This window comes from Aulonocara stuartgranti (assembly GCF_965226115.1).
Source record: "Aulonocara stuartgranti genome assembly, chromosome: 2".
In the NCBI taxonomy this organism is placed as follows: domain Eukaryota; kingdom Metazoa; phylum Chordata; class Actinopteri; order Cichliformes; family Cichlidae; genus Aulonocara; species Aulonocara stuartgranti.
The window spans coordinates 38087932-38102148 of NC_138940.1; the positions used below are offsets into that span (position 1 = coordinate 38087932).

The following is a 14217-nucleotide window of genomic DNA, read 5'->3' on the forward strand; positions in this document are numbered from 1 at the left end:
CTCTCTCTTACCCTCTTATACTTTCCAGGCAATTAAATTCCCCCGTCTCTTAACCAATTCGGAATTAACCAAGTTGATGCTGCTTTGAATAAACAGTAAAAAAGAAAACAGAAACATAATAAATTAAAAAATGGTTATGGGGAAAAAATGCCATTATGAAAACAAATTAAGTCCTGTAATTTTATGTTAAATTATGAAAATAAATAAAATGTATTATATAGTAATGAGTTGAGTTTTAATTATCTCCTGAATAAATTTGCAAATTATTGCTTAATTACAGCCATTCATATTTATTTATTTAATGCTGAGCACTTTGGGGGCTCCATATACGATGAGTCACAGTTTACAGCAATGCAAATAAATCACTGTGATAGGGCCCACCACCAGAAAATAATAGTAGCATGTATTATCTGTGATCTGAAGTCTGCTCATTTGAATCTTCAATAGCAATAAATCCATTGAGGAAAATATTATTTACTGTTCTTCGGTCTGCAGCATTAAGTGGAAATAGATGGCTATAGATACATTTCCTCATAAGTGATTCCCTCTAAATCTACTGTAAGAGAGGGAAGTAAAGGAATTAAATGACACTTAGTGAAGGCGAATAAAGAAATATGCATATTATCGAAGGCTCAAAATAGGTCCCTTGAGCAGGGGAGGGTGTAATGAATATGTTGGGCTGATAAAAATGGCTGAAGGATAAAAAGGAAATAGAGGCTGGATACTGAAAAAACAAACCCCCAAAAACACGGCCTCAAAAAACTAAAATGAGCAAAGCGAGCTACATCAAGGGAAAATGGATGGATGTGTGCTGATGACCTCAGTCTCTAACCAGGTGTCACAGTGAGAGGAAACAGGTGATAAGGACCCCTGTTGCCAGGCGATTGATGAGTTCTACATGTTAAAGTGAAGAAAAGGAAGATGGAGAGCAGCAAGAATGATAAGAAAAGGTTGATAGAGGATGGGGTGGTGGTGCAACAGCCTGAATGCCAAACAATATGTCAAAAAGAAAAGATTCAGAACTTCAGGACTGCCCAAGCTCCACTGTCCCCATTTTAAAACAAGGAAACATGCTGGTGAGTTTATAACATATTTTGATACAAATCAAACTAGATCTCAGCTCATATGGAGAAAACGATGTGGCTGCATCAGGCTGCAATTTCACTGCAGCGCCGTTCATGTTCATGTGAGCCTATGAATTTATCCTTAACCATCAAATGCCTGAGACCTGAAGCACGTATAAAGCAGAATCAAGTGTAATAAAGACGATTATTTACTTCTTCCCAGAGATTTACAGCACCCGCAGCTTCCCTCCCCATCTCCATTTTTAACAATACAGGTCAAGGAGCACATTTCATCATGAATATAAACACACATAACTTTCAGACAAATTCTTTGTCTGAATTTCTACGAACATTATTGCTAAGGATTGTCTTATTGCATTGGAGTCACACTGGGTTAAATATGTACACTTGGGTTTTAAGGGGTATTTATTATTTTCTTCTTTTTTTGGGGGTTGTATGGAAGCCCCAAACGCAATTTCATTGTTCTTGACAATGACAATAAATAAATAAATACTAAATACTAAATAACATATTTCCTCCTATGCTACTTACAGTCTATCCTGTAAATGGACATGGATGAAAATTTAAGCTTTTGTTTTTAGGATCTGCTGTTTTGTCAGAATTTACACTTACATTAGATCTTATGCACCACTGTTTATGCCTGCTACAGAAAATATGTGTCAAAAGTCTCACTCCTACTAAGGTAAAATACCACTACTACTACTACTACTACTACTACATGTCCATACTGTAATGGAGATCATGTGAGCATATTTGGGATGCTGATTGCAGATATCAGATTAAAAACAAAAGAAAAAAAAAAAGAAATTTGGCACACTGTAACTAAGATGGATATTAAAATATCCACAACCTGATACAATGCACATAATTGCGTGTAGCTAAGACAAGAAAAGCAAAAAAAACACAAAAAACACAAAGAACACACAACCCCAAAAACAATACAATCTCACCAGACTATTACAAAATCATGACCAGCTGTTCCAACCACAGTGTAAATAATAAGCAGAATCTGTCACACAGTTGAAGGAGGAGATCTCATCGATCACACAAATCTAAGCTGGAAGACCACAGTTTGTGTGTTGTTTGCAAGCTCTGCTTTCACTCTTTGTTTGGTTACGTTCAGGCACCAAAACCATTTGAAGTGCTTAGAAAATATTGGTGGTTGCACCAGTATAAAAAAAACAACAGGATATCCAGTGTGCTCAAATGTGACAGGAAGTGGTGACCAAGTCTGTGGAGGTGAGACCGAGGGTGGGCTCACACATTGCCTTACCATTTCTACAAGCCTCAATCTTCTCTTACTTGTAGGAAAAAGAAAACAAAAACCCAGTCATTAATAACTGTGAACATGGCAACACTGCCAACTATTGGAGATAGTTCAACACAGCTCATCTAGCTAGCTTTGGTACACTTGGCTGGTAATCAGGGAAACACCACGTTCTATTAGAGTTTCAATTCTTTAAAAGTTTTTCCAGGAACGTAGCCATTAGTGTATGTGTTACTAATCTGCAGGAGTATTCAGCCAAAACCCGAGTTCAAGCTTGAAATATATAGCACATGCAGTGGATGAATCCTTCTTTGTTGCCAATTTTACTTTTGTGGTTTTCTTCTGTTAAAGGTTAAAGTGGACCGATTATGCTTTATAGCTAAAGTTTTAAATAATAAAGAGTGTCTGTCTACAAGTAATGACTTTGATCCAAAAGCTCAAAACACTTCCAAGCAGTCAGATTCCAACAGTTTTCTTCTGCTCCTGGATGTGTACGGCAATGAGACTGCATGTCCTTAATATGGTCATCTCAGGCACACAGCTCAGTCTGCCAGCAGAAGCGCTTTATCCACTCGCAACCATGTAAACCCTTCTGTTTGAGAGGAGAGGAAATGGCAAGGTGCTAAAATGGCTTGTTTCAGACGGTGGATGAACTGAGAGGCTACACAAAGGCTCACTAAGAGAGAGGAGGGGGAAAAGATTTTAAAACGTGAGCCATACAAAGCTACTAGAGCCCAAAAATAAAACACGAGGGTGGAAATTAGCAAAAACAGGCAGGCTTTAAATTGCTGTCGGAAAACACAGGAAAATGTCCCGTGTTTGAGGTTACTTGGGTCATTTGTCGGTCATCTGTTGTTTTCCTAAGTCATCCTAGTGGGGGAGAGGAAAACAACAACAAAAAGACAGGCTAATATATGCGGCATTTAAGAAAATCAATACAAATTTAAAATCAATCTGAAATTCCATTCACAGCTGGCTGTGTCAAGGTGAAAGAGGTTAATAAAGCCCTGTTCCCTCTAAGTACTAAGCTCCACTGTGATAATCATAAAAAGACAAGCAACCAAATAGCTCCATCGCCATCACCCTTCACACCTTTAACACAAAAACCACAGTAATGGCTGCCAAAACTTGTATTGAGAGACGAATTAAGGAGAAGGAAGACATTTAAAGGATCTTAGAAACTGAAGAATTAAAACAAACACTAAATTAAAGACAAATGAAGAGAAAAAATTAATCTAGGCCAATGTGATTCTAGGCCATTGTGATTTGCACAGTTATAAAAAAAGAATGTATAAGAGACGCGTGTGTGCTGCAGAATTGCTGCAAAAACAAATGATAAAAAATGATAAACTGTCTAAGTCATGTGGGTTAAGGCACAAACAACTGTTGCTCCCAGAAACAGAAACATCTTCACAACGATGTCAATTCAGCTTTAATAAACGAAGCTTCGGAAGCCTGTGGGTGTAACAATAATGGAATGATACTTAATTGCAAATTTACAAAAAACCGAGGGGCAGCACATGCAAAATAATGAGGACATGATTGGGCACAGCTATAAGAGGCTATTACTTACGTTTAATTCAGTCAACCAGTTAAGCAAAAGGAGCACTAATTCAGAGGCAAGCCCAGATAACAAGACCCAGATTTGTGATTCAACAATAGCACAATTGGACAAGGATGAGATGAAATGATTAGTCAGTTACTCAATCAGTCCACCAACAGAATACAAGGAGACCATTCTGAACTAATCAATACACACAAAATATTTGAACCGTTTTAACAAAACAAGAAATTTAAAGAGACCGTCTTGGGCGCTGAGACTCTGGATTTGTAATGTAAACATTAAACATGGCTGTTTATTTGGCAGCGGACTAGCTGGACTACTACCGTCTAATATTCAAAATATAATCTTTAAGGTAAAAATGGCGTTGAGTGATTTTCAGTGCAACTTTTCTTGTGTTTAGAAAACATTAACATTTTTGTATAAATGATGCATATTAAACAGTTTGGTGGAGATACACGTCACACTAGCAAAAATAGTGTGAACTCATTGAGAGCTGAAGGAGAGGTCTCTCTGACTCGGTAGAAACCCCACAGAGAGACTTAGAGAGCACAAGGGTCCTCTTGTGTAAGAAAAACAAAAGATACCTGGGGCTGGGTCCACCCACACGTAGCCGCACATCTGTCTGATTGTGTTTACTACGCTTGTCTTTCAGCTTTAGTCTCTATTTTCTCCCAGTGTGGAAAACTGAAACGCACAAACATCTTCCTGCAACACCTCTTTCTTGTACAGTCACATGCATGAGTGCACACACAACGCTGGCCTCTGAGGTTATTCTACTCTCATTCATTTTCCTCTTGTTCTTCTTGATGATGTTCTTTTGATGTTAAACAATCTAGTTCCTGGAGGTTTGTTCAAAGTAATTACATTCTGAGTTGCCCGTCAATCAAGACGCGCAGATTTGATTATGTGAAGCTCCTGGCTATTAATGTCATCCTCCTCTTCCCTCCCCCGTTCTCCTCTCTGATTTCCAGGGTAAACGTCCCTTCTAGCAGAGTCAGCGGTGGGTGGTGGTGGGGGGGCATAGGCAGCTGCCGTGAGGCAGTGCTGGATAATATTCTTTAATGAGGCGAGCTACCCATGCCACCTGGAACCTTACCAGAGGCCGCCTCGCTCAATTTCTACCAAAAGTCACCCCCTTTACATTTTCATATGAACATCTCAGACTTAATTTCTTTTACTGCAACATTTCTTGTGAGCTGCAAGCTGCAGGATAGAGAGAAACTATCTACTTGCTGTTCATAAAAGTTATTTCATCTCTCTATTCGATTACATCCAAATAGGAATCAGTTCTCTTATGCTGCCCTCCAAAGTCCATTGTCTTCATCTGCTGCTTGTATACTCAAATCTCCATAAGAAATCCAGCTTTTAACAATATATAGCCTACAACAGGCAAACACATTTGAAGTAGATTGGTGAGAACGGTCAGAAAAGTCCTATTTCAGCAGCTCTATAAGTACTGTTCTATTTTTTTCCACATGTATTGTATAGTCGAGGTAGGGGAAGGCTTTGCCTCTCCGCTCTGTCCGCCTACGTGCAGCCAAAAACCTCTGGCATCGTCCCACTGCTGCTTCTGAGCAGTCAGCAGAAAGGGACACAGCTTTCAGTCCAGGGATTGGAAAACGCTTACGGCAAAGGAATGACTGTCATGTAATGTATTTCCTGATGTTAATCCAGGTGAGCTAATGCGTGAGAACGAGAGAGCCCAGATTCATATCCTATCATATGAGGAGTCCTTTTTAAATGAGTAATGAGGCATGACACTAACTTTTTATATATTCCACAGTGTGTACAGTGGTGCAGGGGTTCGTGGCAGCTGTGGGGAAAGAAAGAGGATGAGTGGGAAGCGACAGACAAAGGAACGTTTGTTTATTCAGGGAACACTTGTCTGTCCCTGGAGTCTGCTTATATATTCTCCAGAGTGTTTGAGCTTGTGTGTGTATTCATGCAAATATATGTGCATCTAAATTAATTCTGACAAACTTGCAAATACGTGTGTGTGAAGTGTCGAATGCTTTCCTTATGGTGAAATGTGTGCGGCCAAGCCAGCATCTGCTGTTAGTCCTACAAATTTCTCTTTTGTCCAAAGAGTAGATTTGTCTCCAAATGTGAGAAACTAAATTAGCTAATCAAAGCCATCATTTGTGTGAAAACAGACATCTACTATAACGATTATTACAGAAGTCTTTTACTCGTCTAAAATGTGGTGCGAGCATTGAGCCAGTCAAAAGTCACTGGTTAAGCAAAACAGATTTAACCTTATAGCCAATAACTGGCAATTTGTATTGACCCTAATAAGAGTTAAAATGTTACTTGCTGTGGTCACTCTAACAGTGTATTCATATTATTGGAAAGAAATTACTGCAATGGTTATTTCTTTGTAACTGGGACTTGATGGGCAAAGCCAAATTAATTTTGACCACTGTTTGATCTGAAAGACTATTTATATATAACATATTTGTATATCCGAATCCATCAACAATATTCTGAGACCAAGAATAAAAACAACAATTTTACGTATATATGTGTTTATATTCTTTGCAATGTGGCATCAGGCACCAGCTGTTGGTTGGTGCACATATTAGTTGAATAGTTAATTCATATCAAAAACAAACAAAAAAAGAAAAAGAACATGAGATAAAGTCTGTGAAATATAGTGATCCATTACTGGCATTATTAGAAGTGCGAGACACTGAGCGACAAGTAATAATTATAGAATCTCTCTCAAAACAAAGCCTAATAACTGTGTATACAAAAATGAAGGAGACTACTTCGATTTTCTGTATCAGAAACAAACAAAGATCGGGAACTTGTGCAGGCTTCAAATCAGGCCAATTGCTCTGCAGAATGGCGGTTACACTATACTGTCTTAAATAACTAAAACCATCTTGGGAGGTCTGTATGTAGTGAGAAATGTACAGGGGGTAACTCTATAGCCATGAATCTGGTTCTGCTTATAGTCTGGATGTGTGGGACTAAAGGGAATACTTACGAAGGGAGGGGAAATACAAGGTGAAGCCCCTAGGAGGAGGACATGCGGAGGATATCTGTGTCAGATCTCAAAAATCTTGAAACCAGATGTTCTAGTTACTGTTTGCAACATTTGTTCCATTATCACAGTTTTCACTATTTTAGCTTTGTGAATGTTAAAGATGTCAACTTATCCACGAGCATTCAGCTCAGACGACTGCACCATGTAATGTATTTTTTTTTCTTTTTTTTTTGCCTGTCCCATTTGGTTCTTTAGCCGTCAGAATTGTTGTCTGAAGACCAACAAGGATACCCAATGGATTTACTTTGCCAAATGGATCATCGTGGCATTGCCGTATTGGTCCATTTGGTCGATCTTTGTTTTTATTATTTATTATATTTTATTTTCAGATGTTACAGACGGGACAGACATGAGTGAGGGATAGGAAAGGGAGAAAGAAAGAGGAAGGAAAGGAAAAACAGAAGGGGAGAGGGACAGTGAGAAAGGGGGGGAGAAAAAAAATAAAAATCTCCTGGATCACCTGTTGAGAGAAGAATAGAAAACAAGCAGAAAAAAAAAACAAAGCAACATACTAAACACAACACCATCGCATTAATCTAGCTAAGTGTAAACAGCAGTAAATACTAAATATTCAATGTTGTTGTGCAGCACGCAGGACAGATGTGCTTCGAAGTAGCAGCCAAGAAAGGTGTAATTTGGGTCTACGAGCAGTGAACACCCGTGTGCATACCTGTGTGGATCAGCGCGCTTGCATTCCAAAGGTTTCTCCATGTAATGATCTGCTAGGGAGTGTGGGGGGGCCACAGCCCCGTCCTCCGGGGTGTGAAGCGGGTATGGAGGAGATCAAAACTCCAGACATCCAGAGGCCCCCAGAACACAAGAGACCAAGGAAGACCAACAGAGGGGCAGCCGCGCCACTGTCCCAGTAAGAGCTGAGGAGAGTCCCAGATGAGGGCTCACTCAGCAGCCGCGGAGCAGAAGCCAGGGGGAGTTGCAGTGACGCGCCCGTGAGCTCCGCCGGCAGCCAGCTGTGCCTGAGTGACCGAGCCCCAGGCCGAGAGGCCGGGGGCACCCCACCTCCGAAGGGGCCCGAGCGAGCCCCAGGCTCCAGGCCCCGATAAGCGGCCGCCAAGGAGTGAGCCGGTGTGTACCCGGACGCCCACCCCCAGACACAAAGAACCACCAACGCACCGACACCTGAGGGAGTCCGCCACTGGCAGGGGAAGTGGTGGTGGGCGGAGATAGGCCTCCATACCTTGTTTGTAATGTAATGTAACCAGTTGTATTACTGCTGGTTATAAGAACAAAAATAACCAGATTAACAACTTGAGCTTTTTTGTTTTTGACTACAACCTCCCCTCTAAAATTCCCATGGCACTTTCAAACACTGGATCACTCCCCATGATGTTGGGGGAAGACTGACTGTCAAACTCCATTACCTCTGAGTCTTCTGAATTCCTGACAAATGAAAGGCTTCACCTTACTATTTGAACTGCTGGTATTCTACATACTAGATCACACTGCACACAGTCAGCAGAATAGCACGACTTCACTAAAAGTGACACTGTTAGAGTTCAAGACCATACACTCCAATCAATATTTCCTACAGATACAATAGACCCCACCTTCGCTGTCACACGTGGGTCAGATTCTTTACATTCAATTGTCCTGAAGTCTGGCCTTCCGATCAATAGAGTTTGCCATTTGTACTGGATGTGCGTTTCCTCCCCTGCTGAGATGCAATTTGCCCTGCTGCCTCTTCTCCTCAGATGATTTGTGTTATTTGCTTCCAGGACTGTTGTACTTCTCTGCTGAGCTGTGTGGAAAAGCTAGGCCTTGTCAACAACCTCCTGCACTAGTAGGCTCCAAGCTATCGTGTTCATTTACCCTTTACACTAAAACCTACCACACCTAGCTGGTACCTTGGGGCTTCAATGTGGCTGTAATGTGAGTAACTACTTCTTTGGCTTATTTTATTAGACCTACTGAACTAATATTAGCACAATGGCATAAGTTACATCTACTGCATATGTGCATGCGTCTGGTTTTCTAGTCTCTGGTTTCTTTCGGTTCTCTGCTCTTTTTTGGGGGGTGGGTGAGAGTTTTCTTAAATATCTCAAGCTGATGCTGGTCTGCACAATTCAATGTAATTTACATAAGCCAGAAAAACACTCCTTCCATCAATGCAGCAGGCTGTAGTTTGACATTTCCTAAACTAGGCTACTTATGGTGCACTGTTAGTCCATCAGGCAAGGCGCTGAACTCGTCAACTAGTGTTTCTTTTCAAAGTTCTGTTCAAGTACTACTTTGTGCATATTTAAAGATGGTAATCAGTTACTACAACCCAATTCCTGAAGAAAAAGGAAAAAATCAAAGTTCAGCATGCTGATTTTACAGAGGGCAGTTTTGAGTGTAATTTTTCTTTTTTCCACATCCACAAAAACCCTTTTAAACAGGAAATCAAAGAGTATGAAACCCCTGAAAAGCAAGCAGATCCCTCCTGTAGGACATGCATAAATGCAACAGATATATTCATTTATTCAGAATTGACAGAAGCAGCAACAGTATGGGGACACTGAATTAGTTAGGTAAATACAATGCAAACAAAAGGAAAAAAAATCAATCACAAAAGCCTTCAAGCAACTTCTAGGAACCATCCAGCACCAGTTGGAAGCAGACCACAAAAATCCTCTGCAGCATAAAGATCATAAATCATACAGTATGTACAACCTCACGCCTATTGCCCGAGTCCAATCTCTCTCTCTGTGTAACACAAACACACATCACAAAACTTTCTAATATACATAACCATTACCCAGTCCAGCTACAGAAATAAAACTGTCATCATTGTAGATGTGCACTAGACTTTGAGAGGCTGCAGAGAGTTGAAGGCTATGCCCACAGAAGTCTGTTTATCCAGCTGTCTGTCTGGATAAACCCACTTGGCTGGAGGCAGGGAAAGACTCTGCAGTGTAGAAATACATTCTGGGCTCACAGTGGATGAAACAGAGGCAGACTTTAATGTCTTGGGAAAGTGGTCTGGCACAGGCAGTCCGTTTAATGAATGAACCTAGAACTGACATAAAAATCTCACATAACTCTACATGCAGGAAACATATGACAAAGTGTACTCGTGCAGAAATGCCGTCAAAAATCAAAGACAGACAAAAAGACCGAGAGAGTGTTCTCCCCATTGGTTAGAGGTGAAAATAAAAGGAAAAAAAGATGATGTACAGTCATGATGGGGAATCAATAACTAATCCACCTGGATTTCTTCAAAGGCAAAGGTGCCCTGGCAACAAATGCTGCATGACAGCATAAGTCTTTGATGAGTGTGTGTGCCTCCTGCTTCGTGTTCAGAGATTTCATAAGAGTTCATAATGAAACGGAAGAATCTAAATTTACCAAAAGAAACCTCTACGACAGAACTGAACAGTTTATGAAAGCTGAATGCACATATGTATAGTGGCTAACCTTGAGCTATTTTGTCCTACTGAGACAGGCAAAGAAGATGGTTGTGCTCAAGTGGATCCACTTGCATGTTTTTTTTCATGCTTTGAAATTAGTGGAAAATGCACTGGAGGAAAATGTAAAACTCCTTCTGACTGGAGACAGATGATAAGACAATTCGCACATTTCAATATTACATATAATTATTTTTGTGGCGTTTATCTGGTTGAGAAAGCATCAATTTCCATTTCTGTACAGCCTGCTGACAGAATACTATAAGTTAGCTGTCAGCTGTGTATTTATTTATTTATTTTTAAATAGGGTTCGAGTCCAGATGTTCATTGCAGAGTAATTGAATAAAGTCTGAGTGTTTAAGAATTTACTGGGATGAACTCCGTTCATAAAGAGCAGATGAACAGCAGATCTTCTGATTTGGCTCAACCCATCACCCTTCTGAAATTTCTTCTGACATCTAATGTTTCACTCTAATCGAGATTTAAATGCTTTGAAAACTGAAGCTAAACCCACCACATGGCATTTGCCTGATGAAAACTCTTCCTAAGGTCGCGTGGGTGTGAACAAACAACACTTGACCAACATCTTCACTCCCTTGCTGGTTTATTGCACCTCTTGGAGTGGAATAAATTACACCTCCCTCTCTCAGCTCCATCAACATGATACTGCATGAAGTCAGTCAGCTCGCATTAAAGGCAATCAAAATGTCAACATGCAAGCTATAATACAGCTAAAATAATTTTAATATTAAATGAAAGCGTTATTGTAGAAGTCACACCCATGATTGCCTAACCAGTAAGAATGTGGTCGGATGAAAGCACATTGATCAAACCATTGATCAATGTGCTACAAGCCTGGTAAAATATACCTAAGAACCGTACTGAAGTGTAATTAGCTACTTCCAGTTATACACTACCAGTAATCTTTTATGATGGAGCTGAACTGAGGCATAAGTCTAATGAGACAGCAGAAAACATCTGTGTGGGTGTGTCGGCCTCGAAGCCATTCTTTCATACACACGCACAAACACACAAACACGCACAAACACACACCGTTTTCCTTCTTACCACATCAAAATCAGGTTGTAAGGCAAACTTGTCTGAGCGTCTGACTAAGTTTAAAAGCAGTTTAATTGGCCTTTCTCACAGCAGACATTTTCCTTGGACACACAGGTGCGGCTAATAACACTAATTGCTGCATTCCATCTACAGGTGTGAGTTTCACGGATCTCATATTGTGCACCCTGGATTACTGGTACGGGCATCATTAGTGTTTTAGTTGTGTGCCTTTTCTGCTATGAATTTAAATTACTGCTCTGAAAAGGTCTTCAACTGCTGCAAATAAAGTTCCAAGAGAGAATCTCAGTAGGGGGCCATCAGTCCGCTTCACACATACACTTCAGCTGCAATATAGACTCTTGAAAAGATGTGTTTATGTCCACCTTCCAGCATTGGTTTTCATCTCAAATCTGTGTTGTTTATTCTGACTGAACCAGAGTCTGGTTTGTTTCCCCCTTGAACTGATTTGTTTGGGGAAGATCTTAAAACTGCATTCGTAGCTGGATGTTGACCAAAATGACCACCAAGTACACCAACTGACTTCGCCAGTTTAGGCTGAAAAGCTACCAAAGGTGGGTATGTTTTGCAGAAAATACAAACCTTATACAGTCAGTCTTCCAGCAGCTAGCTGGAAAATGAATTAAGGGCTGACCTCCTCTGTAAGCAAGTACATTGCTCTCTTGCCATTTGGTTGGACAGAACCGTCTTCAAGACCTCATCCCTGTGTTTACTTTCCTGATGCTGCCCCAGAAACAGAAGGAACCGATAAGCAAAATGAATGTTTTTTGGCTGAAATCAAATCAAGGAAACATGTATTTTTCATTCTTAGTCAGCAATATGGAACTTGTCTGGGATGGTCAGATCAGTGTTAAAACTTTCAAACAGGCAAAATCTGTCTGGTTTCCATCTTTATGAGACTTTTTTGGTGTCACTTCTGACTTCTCTTTCTCTTTACTGGAAAGACTTCTACTATATTTGAAATACGCAATGCCTGCGTCTGTGTGTGTTTCCCTTAATATTTCCCGAGGAGTGCATTTGGAAGACAGTTCGCCTCCAAGTGCATATATACACACACACACACACACACACACACACACCAGCCTGGCATATTTCAAATATGAAAGTGCATTTCAGCTAAGAAGTGGGAAGTGATTTATAAAAGGCTTTAGGGAAAGGCTTTCAACTGAGAAGAGAGAAAAGACATGGCAGAATAACTCTTCAGAGATGGAGAGTGGGAGGTTGCTGCTGAACCTAATGTTATAGATAGCAAAGCAATCGGTAAGGCTGGATATTTTAGCGGTAGATCGGGACACAGTAGCTCAACCTGGCGCATACAAAATGCACTTTGAGGTTGTAAGAGTGTGGGATAAATGAGCAAATAAATGAAATTTCACCGTTCTAATCCCCAAAATGGAGAGGTTCCAAACAGTTGAAGCAGCTGCTTTTAACACTAGCATCCCCAGGCTTCTACCTTTCATGCACACGTGTCAGGTCAAACACAGATGCAAAAAAAATCAGGCCACTGTGCGATGTGTTCACTGCTACAGGTACACATGTGGTAAATGCAGACGACAGATACCGTGGCAGTGCCAGGATTGTGAGTGATTGCTGAAAATGTTGAATTGTACTCACTCACTTTTTATCATTATTTGTAAATATGTGTACAAATGGTTGGTTTTTTGTACTGTTTTCATCAATAAATGTCAGCAACAAAGGACATACAAAGGACATGTGTTGATTTCTCCCTAAGATGGCAAACTGAAACACTCCACTCCCCCACCCCCTCAATCACTCACCCCCACTCCCCTCCCTCCAGAATTCCTAGGTAACGACCTAATATACATATGAATGACTCCAGCATTTGACTGACTGCTCTCCGGCTTTTAAAGGTAGAAACGCAAAATGATGACTCCGCGGGGGTCTAAGTTAAACCAATGACTGATTTTTTGTCATTGCTTGGTGCTGAGCGATAATGCAGCAGGTATAATACAATACATGCCTTTAGTGCTGATACTGGTGTATTTCATTAAAACAAAGGGAGAAACTATGAAAACATGCGTGAATGTTCTTGTTTGATAAGCTGATACAGGTGTTTTGTTTTGTGTCCTAAGGACTAGTTCGGTAATAGTGTTTCATATGCATCCTTTAATGCATTTAATTAATGGAAAGCAGAGCGTACAGAAGGCCATCGGTGTCAGCATGTACACAAATATATAGGCATATGTGAACCTGCATTTTATCAGTACACAGCCGCCTGAAAAGGCCGCAAGGAAACGTTAACTTGCTAAAGGTGGAAGACAAAGAATGACCGATTACAAGTCACCTCAGCATACATTTGTTTTTTAACAGTTCTTTTATAACTTGCATGAAGCACAGAGTTTGAAAACAAAAAAAGCTCCTTTTAACTGATCCTAGTGGGACTGAGTCATATCAGCATCTGTCAGACAGACTTTGCTTGTGTGTATGCCAGTTTGAAACAGATTACCAGCCTGCAATCCCATCTTGGTGACTCAGCTCATGCCGTTTAAAAAAAAGAAAGAAATATGCTTACTCTAAAATGACCAGCGTAGCCACACTGATGACAATCCACTTTGCTCCACAGCAGCAGTCAATCCACACTTGACAATGCAGTCAAAGAAAAAGAGCTACGAATCCACAAAGGCCCCACTTCACACATGAAATGTCATCTTTTTCGTTCTTACAATGACATTAAAATGCTGTGCTTGAGAAGCTTTGGAGGCGAACTCCAGGTAAAAAGTTAGATTTGCTTTCGTATAGCACTTTCCTTC

At 40.4% G+C, this 14217-nt stretch overlaps 1 protein-coding gene across 6 annotated transcripts in view; it reads right to left on the reverse strand.

The window, feature by feature from the left end:
* Positions 1 to 14217, reverse strand: part of enox2 (ecto-NOX disulfide-thiol exchanger 2) — a 192725-nt gene that overhangs the window by 52122 nt on the left and 126386 nt on the right. The window lies entirely within an intron of this gene.